The sequence below is a fragment of the Heliangelus exortis genome, chromosome 2 (genome assembly GCF_036169615.1).
Source record: "Heliangelus exortis chromosome 2, bHelExo1.hap1, whole genome shotgun sequence".
In the NCBI taxonomy this organism is placed as follows: domain Eukaryota; kingdom Metazoa; phylum Chordata; class Aves; order Apodiformes; family Trochilidae; genus Heliangelus; species Heliangelus exortis.
The window spans coordinates 12573740-12591628 of record NC_092423.1 but is presented as its reverse complement, the minus strand read 5'-3'; the positions used below and the strand labels follow the sequence as shown (position 1 = coordinate 12591628).

Genomic DNA, 17889 nt, shown 5'->3' with positions numbered 1-17889 from the left:
CTAGAAAACACAGAGACAATAATTCTCATTTACCATGCAGGTTCAGATGATGCAATGCACTGAATGAAAGGATGTAAAACCATAATTATATACATACGGCTTGTCAGAAAGTAAAAGGAATGTTATAATAGCTACTAATTAACTTTTACAGCATAGGTAAAGTTGGTTAGGTATTTCAAATTACGAGAAGGTGAAAAACTACTCTTTTTCTGAACTGTGAAAAATAGTGATATGAGCACTTTTCCCTCAGAGCGATCACTCAAAAACCAGATAAACTTGTATTTGAAACTTGGCATGTCAGTAATGACTACTCATCATGTTCTTTGATTCACTGTAAAAGGTTTGGTTGTCAAATAGCATAGGACAAGTAGCAGTTACAGAAGCACAGCACTAAACTTTAAAAAAAGTGTGTGGTCATATATGCACATTAAAAGTAAGCCTAAGGGTCTATCACTGAAAATGTCCTTTGGCAGCATTGTTTTTCATTTATTATGGAGTTTTTTTAATTTTCAAATGAAAAAAATATTTTTGTTAAACATGAGAAAGGGCACAATTTAAAGAAAAAACCATTGATTTTTAAAATATTCCAGAATTTGTAAAAATGTTTTTTGGTGCTATTTTATGATAAGACTGTATAAGAAACAAAGTGGTATTTTTAACTTTCATTGTATCTTTCTTTTTGCATAGATGAAAATAAGTTATATTTCTCATAGAGTTGCAGTAAAAAATAAAGTAGCTTCTGTCATACATTTTTTATATACACCCTCAGTCAAGCAGCCATGATTCACAAGCATACACCAGCAGAAAACTAGGCCATGCACACTAGACCAAGTAGCTAAACTCTATCTTTGGCTAAATGTTCTTATGTAGATAAGTCCTAACTACTCACCCAGATACTGATATCTTTATCTATAGTGAGCATCAACACCCAGCTTCACCACAAATCTTAGGAAGACACTGGAAGAATGCTGACTGAAAATAACTATATTAAAATCTGTCCTGCACTATGAATTCCATCAAAATCTGTATGTACAACAGTCTGCATTCATTTTGAGGAATCTGAATTAGAAGACAACTTAGAGTCCTACCCATGTCACAAAATATTGCCCAGTGCTGCTGAGCAAAAATACTGATTTATTTTAAAGTGACCTTAAAAAAAGCCAGACTGTCATTTAAAACAAAACAAAACAAAACAAAACAAAACAAAACAAAACAAAAACAAAACAAAACAAAACAAACAAAAAACCCTCCAATAATAATAATCTAGTGAAAATTTTATTTGCAGTGAATTTTTGCCGTTGAATTTTTCTTCTTGTCAAGCCAAACTTTCAAACCACAAAAATCTGTTTTTCACTTTTTGATCCTTTTTGCCTTCATGCAAAGGACATCACTCATTGACAATGGAATCATCAAATTTTCCACACTTCAAGCACATCCATTTTCTCCCTGGCATAAAACCATGCAGGATTATCACAGCTTTGCCCTGTACCAAAGCAGCCATGACATAAAGCCCAGCATACCATGTGCCAACCATATTACTTCTGTGCTTGTAATTCTGAGGTAAAGTCTTTATATTGCAGATCACACTCCTTTGAGCCAAACCTTTCTGTTATTCATTACCTGACTTTCCATTCTTTCCAGTACATGTGCAAGAATGCAGCATTTGAGGAGACATGTTATTTGCTTTATGTAATAACTGATATCAGCATCCCCTCCAGGTTGCATCTTTTCAAGTAAGAGACTTACAAGAAACAAATAAATACCACTTTATGCTCCATTAATTAGCATTTCTTTTGCAATGACCAAAGGCAAGGTCACAGGGAGTTGGAAAGAAGATATTCTCATAAACTTGTGTAAATTCAGTGCTGATGCTTCTCTGAGCAAATAAAATCCAAAATGGTTTTTGCCTAGAATTTTTAAATGTGAATTACTCATAAAAAGCTTCTCCTGTCTTTGATTCTTTGATTTGGATTACCTGCAATTGCTTGCAAGTACTTACATGCAAATAAGCCCCATTTCCTTTCAAGATCAAAGATTTATGGGATGTCAGATTTTATCTCTGACAAACACTACACTATATGTATAAGCCTAATGCTGTATGTTCACACAGAGTCCCATGTTCACTGTGTTAAACAGAAAGTAGGTCATTGCCACAAAGTAAGTGAATGAGCATAACAGTATAAGAAATCTATAATTCTCTCTTGAGGGTTCAACAAGGGAACTAGGGAAAGAGATTGGATTAATTCTACTGAAACAGTGTGGTTGGTCATTATTCTTTATGTGGATCAATATGAATTGAGTCTAGGCTATTCTAAAACGTACTGTTACTTTCCAGAAGGCAGGGAGTTATTTTGGTGGTGTGTTCAAACCATAATAGTTACATTTGTCAGATTATCCATTATACCTCATGTATCCATATAAATTCTCAGTTCTCAGATGTACTGTTGGAGTAATCTTGGCTGCTTTTACTTGGAGGTAAGAAATTACACCCAGACCTATTCTGGGTAATTTTTGTATTATCAACCATTCTTAAAAAAAAATAAATACTGAGGACAATTTGATTATCTCTAGTCATCTAGTCTGTTTTAAAAATTAATTTACTGCCTGATCTGAGAGTATCAGAATATGACAGGATTAGAATTTTTGCCACTTTACTGCCACCTTATTATTACTAGTAAATAGTTACTGTGCAGTTTCCCCCCCCCACCCCCACCCCCCCTCTCTTCAAATTATGCAGCTTGCTTTCTTAGCACCAAAATTCCTATGGAGACACAAGAGGTATGAAATCCCAGGTGTCCCTTGGGAATATTTTTCATGGTGCTGTTCATGTCTGCTAATCTGACCTTGTAAAGGGCTGAATAACTTCTAGAAGTGTTATATTCTGTTTCCTGAGGACTAGGATTTTTGCTGGTGTAAAATGTTACTGAAATGAGGAGAAAGACTTCAATGGATATATGATAATTTAAATCAGCTAATATTTTGCCACCACTTTCATGATTTCAGAAGGTGTTTCAGGCTTTCAACACCGCATTGCAGGATGGAGCCCTGAGGATTAAAAGTTAAAAATTCCTTTACAACCTCTATCATAAGGGCTATGTGCTCAGAATGTATATTCAAGAAAATGTTTAGAGCTGCATAATATATGCTGTGCAAATGTCCTTCCTCCTTTTGACATTGACACAGACTGTCTCAACTCATTGCAGAATTCTTCCTGCTTATAGCTAACTTCTTTTTCATTTATTATCTTCACTGTATCTAATGATAGTGGGCACAATGTGCAGTCATTTTGCACCAAATCTGTGTGCTTATGTGCATTGCCAGTAAATGGGAATGAAACAAGGATGTCCAGAAGCAAAGAAGGACTGCAAGGAAGATATGGAGGGCACTGAAAAGTCAGCTTTTTGAAGGGAATGTGTAAGGAGATTATTGTAATCATCTTTATATGAAGATAAAGAATTTGACCTTTGTCTTCACTGCAGCATTTAAAGGACAGGTGAAGAGTTTTGGTTTTTAATTAAAAAGACAAGAAATAAAATGTGTTAAAAAGTACCTATTTCAGTGCTAGCTATATCAAGAAAGTAAAACCTATTTTCTTATATAGTGTTTAGTAGATACTGCTGCTCAGTAAATGTCAGTCAAAACGAATGAAAAGAACAGTGGCTAAAAACCCTTTCTTCTCTCATTTGTTCAGATTTCAGCCTCTTTTCTCATGAGATGTCATAACTTCATTTTATCTCCAGTTACCATAGAGTCTTTCAGGAGGGACAAGAGCTGAATGCACATAAAAGAAGAACAAATGACTTAGTGAATGAAAGAAAATTCCATTTTTTTTTTCTTTTTCAAGATTACTATTAAATGAGATTTCTGTTCCTGGAAAAATAAATGCAATGGATTAAATTAAAGAAATGCTGTCATTGTGACATGAAAATGCAAGGTCATTATTCATTTATTACACCCCACTGAGTCACAGAATTTAGAGAACATGCACTATCTCACAGTATATTACCTAAGGTCTTTGATTCTGCTAACGTGCTCTTTAAACATGGAAGTAATTTCATGTGAATGTAAAAGAAAAACTGGCATGCTTAAAGTTGAGAAGCTGCATAAGTCTTTGTGGAATGGAAACCCAGACACACAAGGGAGCTGATAGGAATGCAGAAATTAACCTGCTGCTATGTACAATCTATGGAAAGACAATGTTTTCTTCTGCTGGAAATGACAGATTAATTTTACCTTGTGTATGTCCTTACACAACAGGAATTCAAGGAGATTAAAACAATATATTAAATTTGCAAACTGAAACCCTTTAAAGTATAGAAATTCCTGTAGTTGCCTAAAGGCAAGATTACACACTTCGTCAAGAAATTTGCATTAAATAAGAGATTACAAATGTGCAAAATGCCCATGAATTAGGTCTGTTAGGCAAGTGATAGGATGTGGATTTGGGATTAAGATTTTCAAACAGGTTATATCACTCCTCTGCAATACTGCTTTCAAACCCAAGTGACTAAATGATTTAAATGCCTGGATCTCACTATCTTTTCCTTTGATCTATTGAAGATCCTAGCCTAGCATTGAAATTCTGGTCCCATTAAAGCTGATAACAAACCACCCATTTAATTTCAACAATGCCAGGAATTGTCCTGGGACATCTAACTTTATCCACTCAAGAACATACATTCTCTAAGAGTTTGTTTCTTCACCCATGAGTGTTTTCATTTAGAGCTAGATCAAGCCATAGGGGATGAGCTTGACTTCAGTGTAGTTGAAGGTGGCTGACCTTTAAGGAGAACAGTCACATGTTCACAATATGCCATGAACAAAATAGCCCCAATAAAAATCACAAATTTCTGCAAGGAGAACACAGGGTTTATTATCCTTTCAACGGGCTGAAGTCAGTATTGCTGATCTGTGCTGCCATCCTGTGTCATGCAGCACTCTGCCTTGCACTTTCTGCTGCTGACACAGAGTATTTTCTGTGCAGCTGAAATCTCTGACAATACTGGCCCCATTTCCTTTTCCTTTGTGTTGAACGTCACCCACTGTAAACACTCCACATCACATTTCCACTCAGTGAGTGGGATATATATTTCAGTAAGAAGTATTAAGTGTCAGCCTAGTTCCAAACATGTGCATTCCTCAAGAGTTAAAAAATAAAAAGCTTTTATCATACTAAGGTCAAACTGATATTTATTTACCACTAGGGACAGGCATCATTGCATGCTAATTGTCAAATAGGTTATGCTCTGATTTAATTGGAAAACCACAACTGAAAATGATGGATAATGTTTTCATTATGCTTATATCAAGGCATTTCTAAATCATATTTCTCGTTCATCATCAGCAAATATTTCCATTGGATTTCACTTGGACAGTCGCAGGACAAATATTGTCCTTTCATTTCCATGTGAAGTCCTTCAGGCAAGAAGATTTTTGTCTTTAATCATGACCTTTAGCCACAACTACAATTAATAAATACACAGTTTACATACATGTATATATTTAAATGTAAATTAAACTTTTAATTCCGTGAAGATGTGCAAGAGCTTGAATGGACATGGGAAAACCTCACTGACCATTGCTTTAGAGAACAATCAGCATTTCCCTTTGTTAAAGGATGCAAAGGACAGAAACATTAATTCAACAATGATGTTCTAGTTCTTCAAGAAAATGCTGTATATAGAATCCTACAATCTATTTGCTAAAGTCAGCTGCCAGCTCAACCACATGGTGCCCTCTCCCTTGGCAGACGGGATGAGTTTTAATTAAAGTGATTTTTTTGCACTGGCAGTATTAATGAATCGGTGAACACTTAAACTTTGTCTTCTTATATCTGAAGTCAAGAGGCCTCCAATCTCTTCTGGTTTCTTGTTCCTTTCAGATCTGTAACAGACAAAGCGAATGGCTTTACTGAGCCTCTGCAGTTTTGGCTCTGATTCTTCAGGTTGTTTCCCCAGAACCCAGTGATTCTCCTTCTGAAATTGCCTCTTTCCCAGACTGCTGAGTGGAGCATTTCTCCTAGACTGTAGAGAAATACTAACTAGATACCTATCTTTGCATTATATTTCACAAAACTAAGATAAGATTGTTAACTGGTACACAAAACCAAGGACACATAAAATCAGCGACTGGAGATTGTTAGCTAATTAACTAATGAATACTGTTTTTGATAATAGGCTATTTTGTTCACAGTATTGTTTAGTGCCCAAAGTGGATAGTACACACTGTAAACTGGTATTTCTAGAAAACCTCATGTGATTTAGCCTTGTGATATTAATAAATGTTCTCTGTTTAAAGCCATGAGGATAGCTAGGATCATTCTATTCTTCATAGGCTTTTGCATGCTAGTCTTCATAGTCACAGATCAATTTTCCACAATTACTCATTAATTCTAGGTGTGTCTGCACTAGTGGAGTGCTGGATAAGCTAGTCACAAAACTAGAAACATTTGAAGTGCATCAGTGTCACATTACATCTTGTCCTGTGGAGATGCTTTTGCCATGGTCTGTGAATAACACTGTTTCTGTAACTCAGGCAAGTCTCTACACATGGGGATGCACTCTGCTGTTTAGCTGTACCAAATACTTGAAGATAGAAAAGGTATCTGGAAAACAACTCTGTCTTGTATCACACGATCATGGCCTTATCTCCATTATGATGTGAAACTGTAGATATTGTTCTTCCTAGTCTAGGAAAAAGTCTTTCCATTTTTGTTTCTATTGAAATATCTTCAGCCTGACTTTTCAGACCAGCCAGCACTTTTGCAGCACTTTAAAGTATAGCTTCTTTTGGCTACATTTGCAAAATCACCAGATTTTGCTTTCATTTTCAAGTTAAAATAACCTAATTTCAAAGCTCTGTCATGGCATAATCAATTTGGTGGAAAACAACAGAAAACCAACCTAGACCACGTATTACAAATCCTGCATTGATTTCAGTGGGAATCCCCATCTCAACCCTGATTTTTTAAAAAGGAGATTATAAATTGTACATGCAATAACTGCACTTACTGCCCAGAGAGACAGTGAAGAGCATTGGAGGTGTTCTATCATTTTGCTGAAATGTCAGATTTTAGCTTTAGAATATACTCATATTATAATGAGCCCTAAGTGCGTGGCTTGTCCCACTGCCACCTGTGCCAGCAGAGAGCTCCTTTTGGCAGGCAGCACAACCAGTAGGGGGTAAAAGAAAGGAAGTGGTAAAAAAGGAGTGGTAAAAGAAGAAAGGAAGCTAAAAACAGCAGCGTGAGCAGGAAGAAAGGGTTAGGGTGAGGCTTTGCAATAAGAAGAGGTGATAATAGTCTTAAACGCGACAACAGTAGAAGCAATAGCGTAACACGAGACAAAATCCTGCTTCCAGGAGGGTTTAACAGGGAGCACTCGCCCTCTAGAGGGTTGGAGACCAACAGCAGCTCTTGCTGTTCCGAACTCGCAGATCCTTCATTGCAGCTTGAGAATGGTGCGAAAGGGTTCAATTTACCGAAATCCCCTCTGCCTGCCTCCTCCCTGGCATCAGCCCTGCTGTGCTCCCAGGGCTGGGGAGAAGCCAGAGAGGTGGCTAAACACGATCTGCTTTTCCAGAAGCTGTCATGGGAAAAACTATCGGTCTAACCACTAAAGCTATCTGGAAGATGAATCATATGTTTCTGGAGCTATAAACTGCCAGATTGTGACTCTCCTGGAAAAAAATCAGTGCAGGTATCTCTTTCCAACACTGCTTCTTGAGCAACAACTCTGCCATTCTCCTCAATCTCATTTAAAACTGCTGTTACCATACTTTCCCATTCCATAGCCACCATTTTCCTCTTCTCTTGCCACCTGGCCACCTTTTACTTTGCCACCAGAGGCACAAGTTTCCACCAGCTTTCTCTTGCCATCTATAGTTTTCCTTCCAGCTTCTCCACAGTCTCAAAGGGACTATAAGATGGGGAGTTTTTAATTTTTCACTAATTCAATACCTACCATCATGGTGACCTAAAATTCTCCACTGCCAATATGAGTACCCTAAAAACTGAACCACTAATACATGTGAAGAAAGCAAAATTTGCCATCTGAGGAATGCACTGGGTATAATAAAACCAAAAAGCCAAAGCAGGTTTTGACAGTTCCAAAGTCAACTTCTCCAGATCCTTTAAGCAAGGCTAAATGGATCATTTAGGAGAAAACTCTTATATATTCATCTATGGCATCTAATGGCATTTTGAAAGCAGTTTGTACTGCTATTTTTGAAATATGTGTAAATTCAACCAGGGTTCCCTGAAGCCTAAATTTTAAGGCTCAGTTGAATTTTAATTGCTTACTAACAACATTCTGTAACCCTCCAATTAGTCATCTCTTAAAACAAGCTTACCCATGAGATATTATTTCAAAGTCTATTTGTGTAAATTTTTTTTTATGAAAATATATTTGATTTCCTAGATTAATTTAATATCTTCTATTTCAAACAATGTGTTAAGCAGGGTCAGAAAAAATAATTTTTAAACTAATGCAGCCCTTTTTGTTATGTACTGGATGATTTCTTTGCATGTTTGGTATTCTATTGAAATTGTTTGCACATATGTGGTATTAACATGGGTGCTTGATACCTTACATGGCACACAGCTAAATATTTTATCTTTGTCAAATATGGTTATCTGAAGGTGAAATGTGTGTTTGGTGAGCTCTATTATCAATGGATACACTACTGAAAGAAAGATATTTGTAAGCAGGCCTGGGGCATGATCATTCAATAATTTTTGCATATACAGTGATTTTTCTAATGATTCATGTTGTATCTGACATTCAGCATAGTCAGTATTCCATTTATTGAAAGCTTTGTTGGTTCTGTTTTGAATGGCAAACGGCACACACTTGAGTTGTCACAATAGAAAAGCTTATCATAATAACTGCATATAAACTGCAAGAGGGCAAAAGCTTCAGCCCACGGCAGCTCCTCTGTATGCCAAGGTTAGACATTGTCTCATCTGAATGGAATTGCACCCTAAGTTATGTTTAAGAGTTGAAAAAGCCAAAGTTATTATCACATTCACTTTTATGCTCAGCTGTGCCTCCAGGGATAGTCTTCTGCCATTTACATGCTGCTTGGCCTTGATTTTTTTATTAGGAATTCATTTTATAGGGTGCATTGAAAAACAGCATTTGAGGCTCCAGAAACAAAGGGTCTCTTTCACGACTTGCTAAGTACAGAAATGTGAAATATATAGTATGGGTAAAATTAAAAATATGTATATTATTGACAATAAGTGTTGGAAGCTTCAGAGACTCAATATTCATAGCTACCCATTTTCAATTAGACTCTTCCGCTACTTTTTAAATTCCCTTTTTTCATAGCCTGACAACCCCATGCTGAAGTTTTTCTACGTGTGACTATATACTCTATTGTCGCAGGAAATTCCAGTTATGGGTATAAATTCTCCTGATAAAACGAAAGCATATGCCAGCATACAAAACCAGGCAGTGCTGATCCTATTTGCAGAGTAGTTCTTGAGCTGATCAGCAATTTTCACATCCTCTTCATTCTCCATTTGTTCGTGGAAGACATGAAATGACCTTCCAAACAGATAAAAAGCTGAGTGACACGTATATTCCACATACGTATATGCAAGCCATACAGAAATACTGGTTGGATGCTTGGTTGGTTGGGTTTTAAGAATGTAGGAGACTGAAGCTACAATGCTAATTTCATGAGGTTTTTTTTTCACAGGTTTTTGCTATGATTTTGGTCAAGAAAATCAAAAGCAAGCTCTAGAGAATTTGCTTGTCCTGTAACAGATTTACCCCTGAATTAGCTTCCAAGACAACTAACTTTAAAAAAAAATATTTATCAAAATATGTAACTAAAATCAACACACAGGTGACTGAGAATGCTTTGTTCAGACTATGTGGAGAAAAAAAAAATATTTCTGGAAATTAACTCATTCTGAAAATAATAATGCAGAGTTAACATAGATATATATTTGAATTTCAAATCTATACAAATAAATTTGCATATCTGTAAAAAAGTGAGCAAATTTTACAGAAGTTTCACCCACATATATCAGAACATAGATTCTGACAATGACATTAATATTGTTCTGGAATCCTATTGATTAATTAATGTAATTCTATTAACTTATCTGTAAGATGGATAATAATAGCAATATAACTCATTATTTCCTTTAGAAACTGTGAAACTGAGAGACTTGTTGACTGAAGTAAAGATTCTAGTGATACAGAAGTCCCTATTAACCTTAACAAGGCCAGAGTTTCATTTTGTCAGTGGTAGCATTGAAAGATTCCTGTAGTCATGACATACACACTTCAGTTTTAATAACTACTAAAGCCATCAAAAATAATAACTCGATTCTTTTTCATATTATTGGTGCAGGCAGCCATCCAACACTAAGCTTCTGTAGTAGGTTGCCTTCAATTATTAAGCAGTAAAGGTGGCAGGTCTTTATCAGGAACAGAGATGAAAGAGAATACTTTGCTTTAATACAAGAAGGGAGAGACATGTTGCTGAACATAATGAACTGTATGCTATGGGGAGTACATCGTAATAGGCTCTTTATTTGGGTTACATGTGGAAGATGAAACAAATATGTTCATACATTCCAAAGACGTCCTTTCAAAACTTCAAACCATCTCATTTCATTCACTTTGGATAATATTTTACATCTGACAAAGCATGAGATCATTCAGCAGATTAGGTCACACTACCCATTTGAAGACTTCATGGATTATTCAAAGGAGAGAGACTTAACATGTCCTGAAAACTGTAAGTAAAAGTAAAACGTGCATGATAAAAACCCTGGCTCAGTTCTGCAGCCTTACTTAGGTATATCTCCCAGGGACACACAGCAGAAAGCCACTGCTGCAGGAATGAAAGCTTCCAGTACCCTGGCCCAAACACAGTGGTTACCAAGTGGCAGCTTCTGCCTTTGCGTTCAGCGTGGTGGGAATGATACCTGTGTGCCTTCCAGATGGCCAGATGAGTAGAAATCACCTGAAAAAACAAAAGCCATGGGGCAACACATCACTGATGTTTACTTCATGAAATGCTATTTACTTCAGTGTGACTGACTACGCCATATGTAAGTTAGCAGGCAGTTTGACCCACGAGACTTAAATTAACTGAAAACAAGGTTGTTGAGCAAATTAAAAAATTATGCACCATCTTCAGCATTTCTGAAGTGTTTTGACTCTAAATCTTCATAACAATGACCCATATTTTAAAGCTTAACTTCAACGTTACAAAATGATGGCACGAAATACAGACATTTAACAAGTCTTAAAATTGTGTCTGATGTCTAGAATGTGATTATAAGAGTTGGCTAACTGCAGCATCCTGTAGACATTAACAGTGGAAGATACAGATGGTTTCTGCTTAGCATTTGTTTGTAATAATAAAGTGTAAGTCAAGATGCATTTTGTGCTGCATTTTAAACAGCTGTGTAAGAGCCAGTGCAAAATATAAAACCAAGTACAACTTAAAAATATAAGACTGCTTTGCTTTTCTCAGAAACAGTCAGTGAACTGGAGAATGTTTTGATTATTTTAGCTTGATATCACTTGTGCATCTTGGTTTTCTAAGAAAATCAGACTTGCAGCTCACGCTTTTCCTGTCTATCATCGAGTTCCACTCTCCTCTACCAAGTGACTAATTGCAAAGGAATCTGACAAGCGCAGAAGTCTCAGGGATATTAAATTCCATGTTTTGTTAAAAGAGACAGATGAGAAGCACAAAAACTTAAGTGCTCAAATGAGAGAAAAGCAGGAAGAACTCATCCATTTTATGTTCAGTTTGCTGAGCAATCTGTCTGTGCATCACTCCAAATCAATTACAGTGTATGATTTTACACTGCTGGCATGGGCAATGCAAAATCACAGTAGGGATGAGAGGTTTCCTGAGGGCATTGTAATACAGGGACAGAAATTGGGGAATTGCTTTACTTCAATGTAATGGATAGAGCCAATATAAAACAGTATTGAGATCATAAAGCAGCTTTTCTAAACATTTACCTCTTCATATAACAAGTTTCTGAGGCCTAAAGTAGTCACAGATCCAAATACTACATTTTTACTGTCACTACTTCTTCTGCATGCCAGAATACATCCAGGTGAGTACACTGAGTGTTCAAATAAGTGTTTGAATAAGGAAAGTCAAAAATAAAGAACTGCTTCTGTAGCTATTGGAGAATAAATCCTGGCTACACCATCTCCTGATGGTTCAGATCACATAAACATTAATTCACTCTCAGGAACTCTTCTGGAGCTAATAACCTTGTCCTGAAACAAAAGCTGGTGAGATTACAGAGACAGTTTTCTCAAAGACCACTTCTAAAAGGCAATTGGGTGAAGAGTTTATCAGGTTAGGCTGCCATCATCTTATACAACCCTCTGACTTAATACTGGGGCTTTGCACCTTCAGATTTCTTCAAGGCCCTTTTCACATACATGGGAGGATACTCCACAGTTTCATATTATGAAACTACTCCTGTATTAAACTGCATTACTGTTCTCTCACTACTTCAATTAATTTAAAATTAATTTCCTCTCCCTTCAGCTATGTCTTAGGGGCATATAAGGACCAGAGAAGACCAAGGGCCAAGAGTGGACTTTAATTTTTATGGACCCTCTCTGGCTTTGCAGTTAGAAGATGCCTTTTTTTTTTATTTTTTTTCTTTTTTTTTTCTTTTTCTTTTTTTTTTCTTTTCTTTTTTTTTTTTTTTTTTGTGTGTTTTTTGTTTGTTTTGACTTTTTTCTTTTTTTTTCTTTTTTTTTTCTTTTTTTTTCCCCATAGGGATGTCCTGCTACTGACACTTAATTATAGAAAAAAAGGAAACAAATCTGAGTTAAATATTTTTCCTCTCTTTTCCCTCCTCCCCTCAAAATGAGAGACAACAAGAAAAACTTCTTTGTAGTGTGTGGCAGCTGAAAGGTAAACAGATGTAAAGGATAGCAGGATACTTTGGATAGCATCAGACATGGACTTGAGTGGCCTCTTCTCAAAATACACTTCACTTGTCCTAAACCAAGGCAAACATTTAGTGTTTTTCCAATATTGCAGGTCCACAGGATCTAGCACATTTTTGCAGATACTGGCAGAGTTGAATGAAATCTTTAACGCTGCATAAACTCCACAATTCCTTTATACAGATGTTGATATTCCCATTCACAAAGACTATGGTCTGGCCTGTATTTGTGCTATACATGTATCTGCACTGTCAAGGATTAATAAAAGCTCTCTGTCAACAGGGTGACAAGAGAAAGGCAGAAATACCTTGTGAGAACTATGTCAGAAACTACTTCTGCACAGCATTTATCACCATTCTGGCTTCTCTCACTCCAGTGCAAGAAAGAAGATAAGAAATTATATATAACCCAAATAAGGCTAAAAGAAAATTCATAAAGTGTGGGCCATTCTGCAGTATCAAGAATGGAGCAGATGGCAGAGGTATTAAAATTTTAAAAAATGTAAACTGTTAAGCAAGGCATTCATCATGACTGTAACTGGGTATTCTGGTCTGGCTAAAATAATTCAAAGACAGACAAGCACTTCTGATACCCTACATCAACCCAGGCTTTTAGCAAGACTTACAACTTTCCTTGTTTCTTTTTCTCAAATCACTGTCTGTGAATAAACCTGCTCCTAGCACCACAGCAATGGGAGGTATCCTGCTGACAGTACAATACAAAGCAGCATCTGCACTTGCCAACCTCAGTCCTGCCTGGGGTCACATAGCCAGGTAGAGAGCCTTTTTCCACTTTGTGGGATCTCTTTGAGAGAAATTGTCCAAAACTTACCACAATGAACATTGCACTCCATTTTCATTCCATTTTCTACTGCAAAATCTTTGTGGGGAACATTTTCCTTTCTTTCACACTACCATGTATGTATTTAATAAGTTTCCACCTGCCACTGCCAGGATTTGTGCTAACAGGCAGACAGGCTCTGGAATACCCCCAAGTCCTAAGTTTCAGGCTGAGCAGATGCTTGCAAAGGTAGGAAGGAAGCAGAAAAACAGCAACAGCAGAACCATCAACTTCTGTCTCTGCCTTTTACTTGCAATCTTGTCTGGAAGAAAACATGAACAGAATAAATTAGGAAGTGTGTTGAGACCTGGCAAACATTTCTCTCCATATCGCTTTATAAAATTCTGATGGATGTTGGCTGACATCTGTAGTGCAAACCCCCTGACTTGCTAAACTTTTGTAATTGAAGAGAATACACTTTTAAAAAGGAAGGCAAATAAAAGGAAAGGAAGGAAATAAAACTGATACACAAGCAAACTGGTAGGGTTCAGTGGTGTTCAAGAGAATAGCTGAAGCTGGGGTTGTGCTCACATCCTCTCAAAGACCTATTCTCACCACACCCTCTCTCAGGAAGATGTTGGTCAATGTACTCAGGGAACTGGGGATGAGAAGGGCCAGAATCTGGAAAGTGCATCCTTCTGAACCCACTGGCTGCTACACATTTATCATGAACCCCCTTCACAGAGACTCTATTCATGGCCTTCAGAAAATGATTGACAGGCAGATAGTCTCCTCATTATTTTCTCTACTGACAAAGCACAATTTCTGACATCCCAGCTGACATCCCCCTTTAAATATCTTTCAGTAGACCTTGAGCACAGCCTTCTGTCCTGTAACTTTGCTGACTTTCATAAGGAGTTTTATGCTGCTTTTGACAACAAGTAGTAAAGGACTGTGCGCTGGTCTCTCTCTTGGGAGGGTGAAGCAGCCACAGAGGAAATATTTTTTATTAACTTTAACCCTGAGAAAACCCTAGAACAAAGGTGCAGGCACAGTCTACACTCTGTGCAGGAAAAAATCCTGAGATTCAAGCATGCACCCTTGACAAATGAGAGGGACTGACCTCTGCACCAGAGGATAATAAATGAAACTTCTTGTTAAACACAAATAGCTTTTTGATTGCTGAACAGTTTTAATTGAGTTTTTTTAATGAAGCAGCTTGTGCAGACATGGGAATCTTTAGCCCAAATATTTAATTTAGATAAAGTCACAAATGATTGAAAACAAAATCTCTTGAAAGCAAAAAAACACTCGGGAAAGGTATCTCTCTAGCCAAATACAGGGTATTAAGTTGTCAACTATTTTTCATCAGTGGAAAAGATCTTTGAAGTAATCACAGTTACACAGAATTTGTCATTAAATAACTGAAAGCAAAACCTGCTCATGGTAATCCAAACAGTTTTATGTGATTTATGAAGGCAAGTAGACCAAGGTAATTTTATGCCTGTTAAGTTTTACATGGCGGTGAGGTTTTTCTCAATTATCCTTTTTTAAGACGTAAAAGTCATGTTTACAATATTATAGAAATATATAACTGTATGGGTGTGCCTGTATATTTGCAAAATAATATAAAGTACAACTCTTACATTACCAGTGCAGCAGTAATCTCATACAGTGAGAAAATTTGGGAAAAAACAAAGTGTAACAGATCAGATTCTATTCCATTCCCAATACGAAAAGCTCTGATATACAAAATACATCAAAGACAATAACAGGAGAAAGAAAAAATATTCTAAAGTTGTCTAAGGAGTAGTATAAAGACGTCCATTTTGTGATTAAATTTTTTTTGGGAATGATGTTTGATATATTTTGAAACTCTGCCCACTCAGATTGGTTAAGCTTGTGAAAGGTTGCCTGTCAAATGCTGTGTCAGTGATATGAAAACAGACAGCCAGTAAATCATCCTTCCAATATAAACATCAACTAAAAATAAATAAATGTCTGCAGCAGAATGCCAGCCTGATGTTCCATTAAGATGAATGCTATAAACCATAAAGCAAACTAAATACTGATGACAAGAAATCTGTAAAAAAGAGACAGTAGCTTATGGTCATATTAGGAAACTGTTAGTAAAACCAGGGAACTGAACAGTCAACAGAAAAAAAAACAGCATAGTCTTTTCAAATGAAACTTGCTGCAAGTTGTGACTAACCTTGTTGTGACCAACTATAAAGCATATGAAAATAACTAGAAATATTTTTAAATTGCAGTTTAGACTCCCTCTATGTGAATCACAGAAATAGTTCTTTTTATATGTTAATTCTTTTGAGAGTGTTGTTCTTTGTATGTATATGTAACCGTTTTTAGCTTGGAAAATTTGTAAAGTTCCTGTCAAGGCTGATTCTTCATGGTGTTAGAAACACATTGGCTCTGGAAACATATATACCAAAAATAAACATGTACTGGAAGCAGCTCTTATCAAAATGTTGTGACTTGAACCTAATTTGAAACAAATATAGACAAAAAGGGACAAAAAAAAAAAAAAACACAGGAGGGGAAATGATAGAAGGTAGGGAGGCAATCAGGAATAATGAAAATTAGGATCAAATTAATTGCATTCACTAGTACACTGCACCTAAGCTTTAAATGAAAGTTTCTCAATCTTTCCACTAGTCTTCAAAAAGAATGAAAAAATATGTAATTAAGATAGATGAATGATTATATAGGTTAATGCACATCATCCTGATTTTAACCACATCAAGTTATTGGTTTTTTCATTTAATTTAAAGGCTAATGAAATGGGAAAATTACATGGAAAACACAAATGAGAAAAAGAGAGGAAATTAAAGGCGCTGGAGCAAACTGGAACCAAGCAGCTGGTGGGGAGATGGAGGATGTGGGTTAGAGCAGCAGGGACAGGGAGGGAGGGCAGAAGGGCAGCGAGAGGGCTGAGTCACACAAGGATGTGGCTGATAAAATCTGTAACATGACAGATCACAGGCAGCAGCGGGAGGCAGATAACTGAATGCCAGGCAGCGAAGAGGAGGAAGAGGTCAGAGATGGTAGAGACAGGCATTCTCTAATACTTTAAATTCCTTTCTTTTACAGTTAACATCAGAGCTGAAGCTCTGAAGGTGCTAAGCACCTGTTGTTGACTTTGCTTTTGCTTAAAATCCCACGTAGCTTCCATTTTGGCTTCAGGCCTCTGATGTCTAAATAGGTAATTGGGCTGTTGCATTCAGAAACGTGGGACTGGTCATTTAGTGGCCATACTTGGCAGATGCTGGCCTTCAGGGAAACTTCATGAACATGCCATGTGAAATTCATTACCAAGTCACTACCTAAAGATCTCATTTCTTTGCAAAATGTAAGGAATAAAAGTTTATTCACAAAAGCCCGACGTAGTAGCACTTTACTGCTGCGTACGACAACGTCCTGGTAATCTTCATTGCTCTCCTTGTCTGTGCTGGTTTATCGAACCCATGTGGTCCCTGTGGGACACAGACCTTCTGCAGGAGATAAGAGGCTCTGCACACAGGTGCAGCCGCAGGATTAAAGCCAGGTTTAGCTTCCTACTTACTCGTATTTACTTTGTTCATTTTCCTCACGAAATCTCTGCATAAGATGCAAAATGTTAATAAAAGCTATTAATAAAAACTACAATAAATCAAATTTAATAGATCCGCACTATTAAATGCATCAGCATGATGTTGCCAAGGAGGGATGTAACCTTTGAAACACATCAGTATCATTGGAGTTGTGTGTTGTTTTGGGTTTTTTTTATTTCTGATTTGAGAAACCAAACCCGCGCTCCTCAAAAGTCACTCCCTTTACAACCCACACAGCGTCTGACTTTCATGCGAACTTCCTCAACAAGCAAAAATACTTCTAAAAGGTTCCCCTTCCCTCTCCACCAGGTCCAATCATCGCCAAAAGCCGCCCGGGCTCCCCCCTCCCCCCCCGTCCCGCTCTGGGACACGACTCCCCCAAGGCTTCTCCCTCCAGGGGCCGAGGGGCTGAGCACCCCCCCTACACACACACCCTCTCCTCACACCCCGGAGCTCGACACACCCCATGCCCCGCGGCCCGAGGGGGGATGCACCAACCCGGAGCGACCCCGTCTCGGCCCCGCTTTTCCTCTCGGCCACCGCAGCGC

The 17889-nt window shown here is 37.3% G+C and overlaps 1 long non-coding RNA gene across 1 annotated transcript; it reads right to left on the bottom strand.

Moving 5' to 3' along the window:
- Nucleotides 1-13921: 13921 nt before the first annotated feature.
- LOC139792065 (uncharacterized) lies at nucleotides 13922-17881 on the bottom strand. The gene is made up of 3 exons (XR_011724128.1): nucleotides 17840-17881; nucleotides 17314-17348; nucleotides 13922-14055 (listed from the first exon to the last, which is right to left on the bottom strand). It is a non-coding gene; the product is annotated as an uncharacterized lncRNA (long non-coding RNA).
- Between the last annotated feature and the right edge of the window lie 8 nt (nucleotides 17882-17889).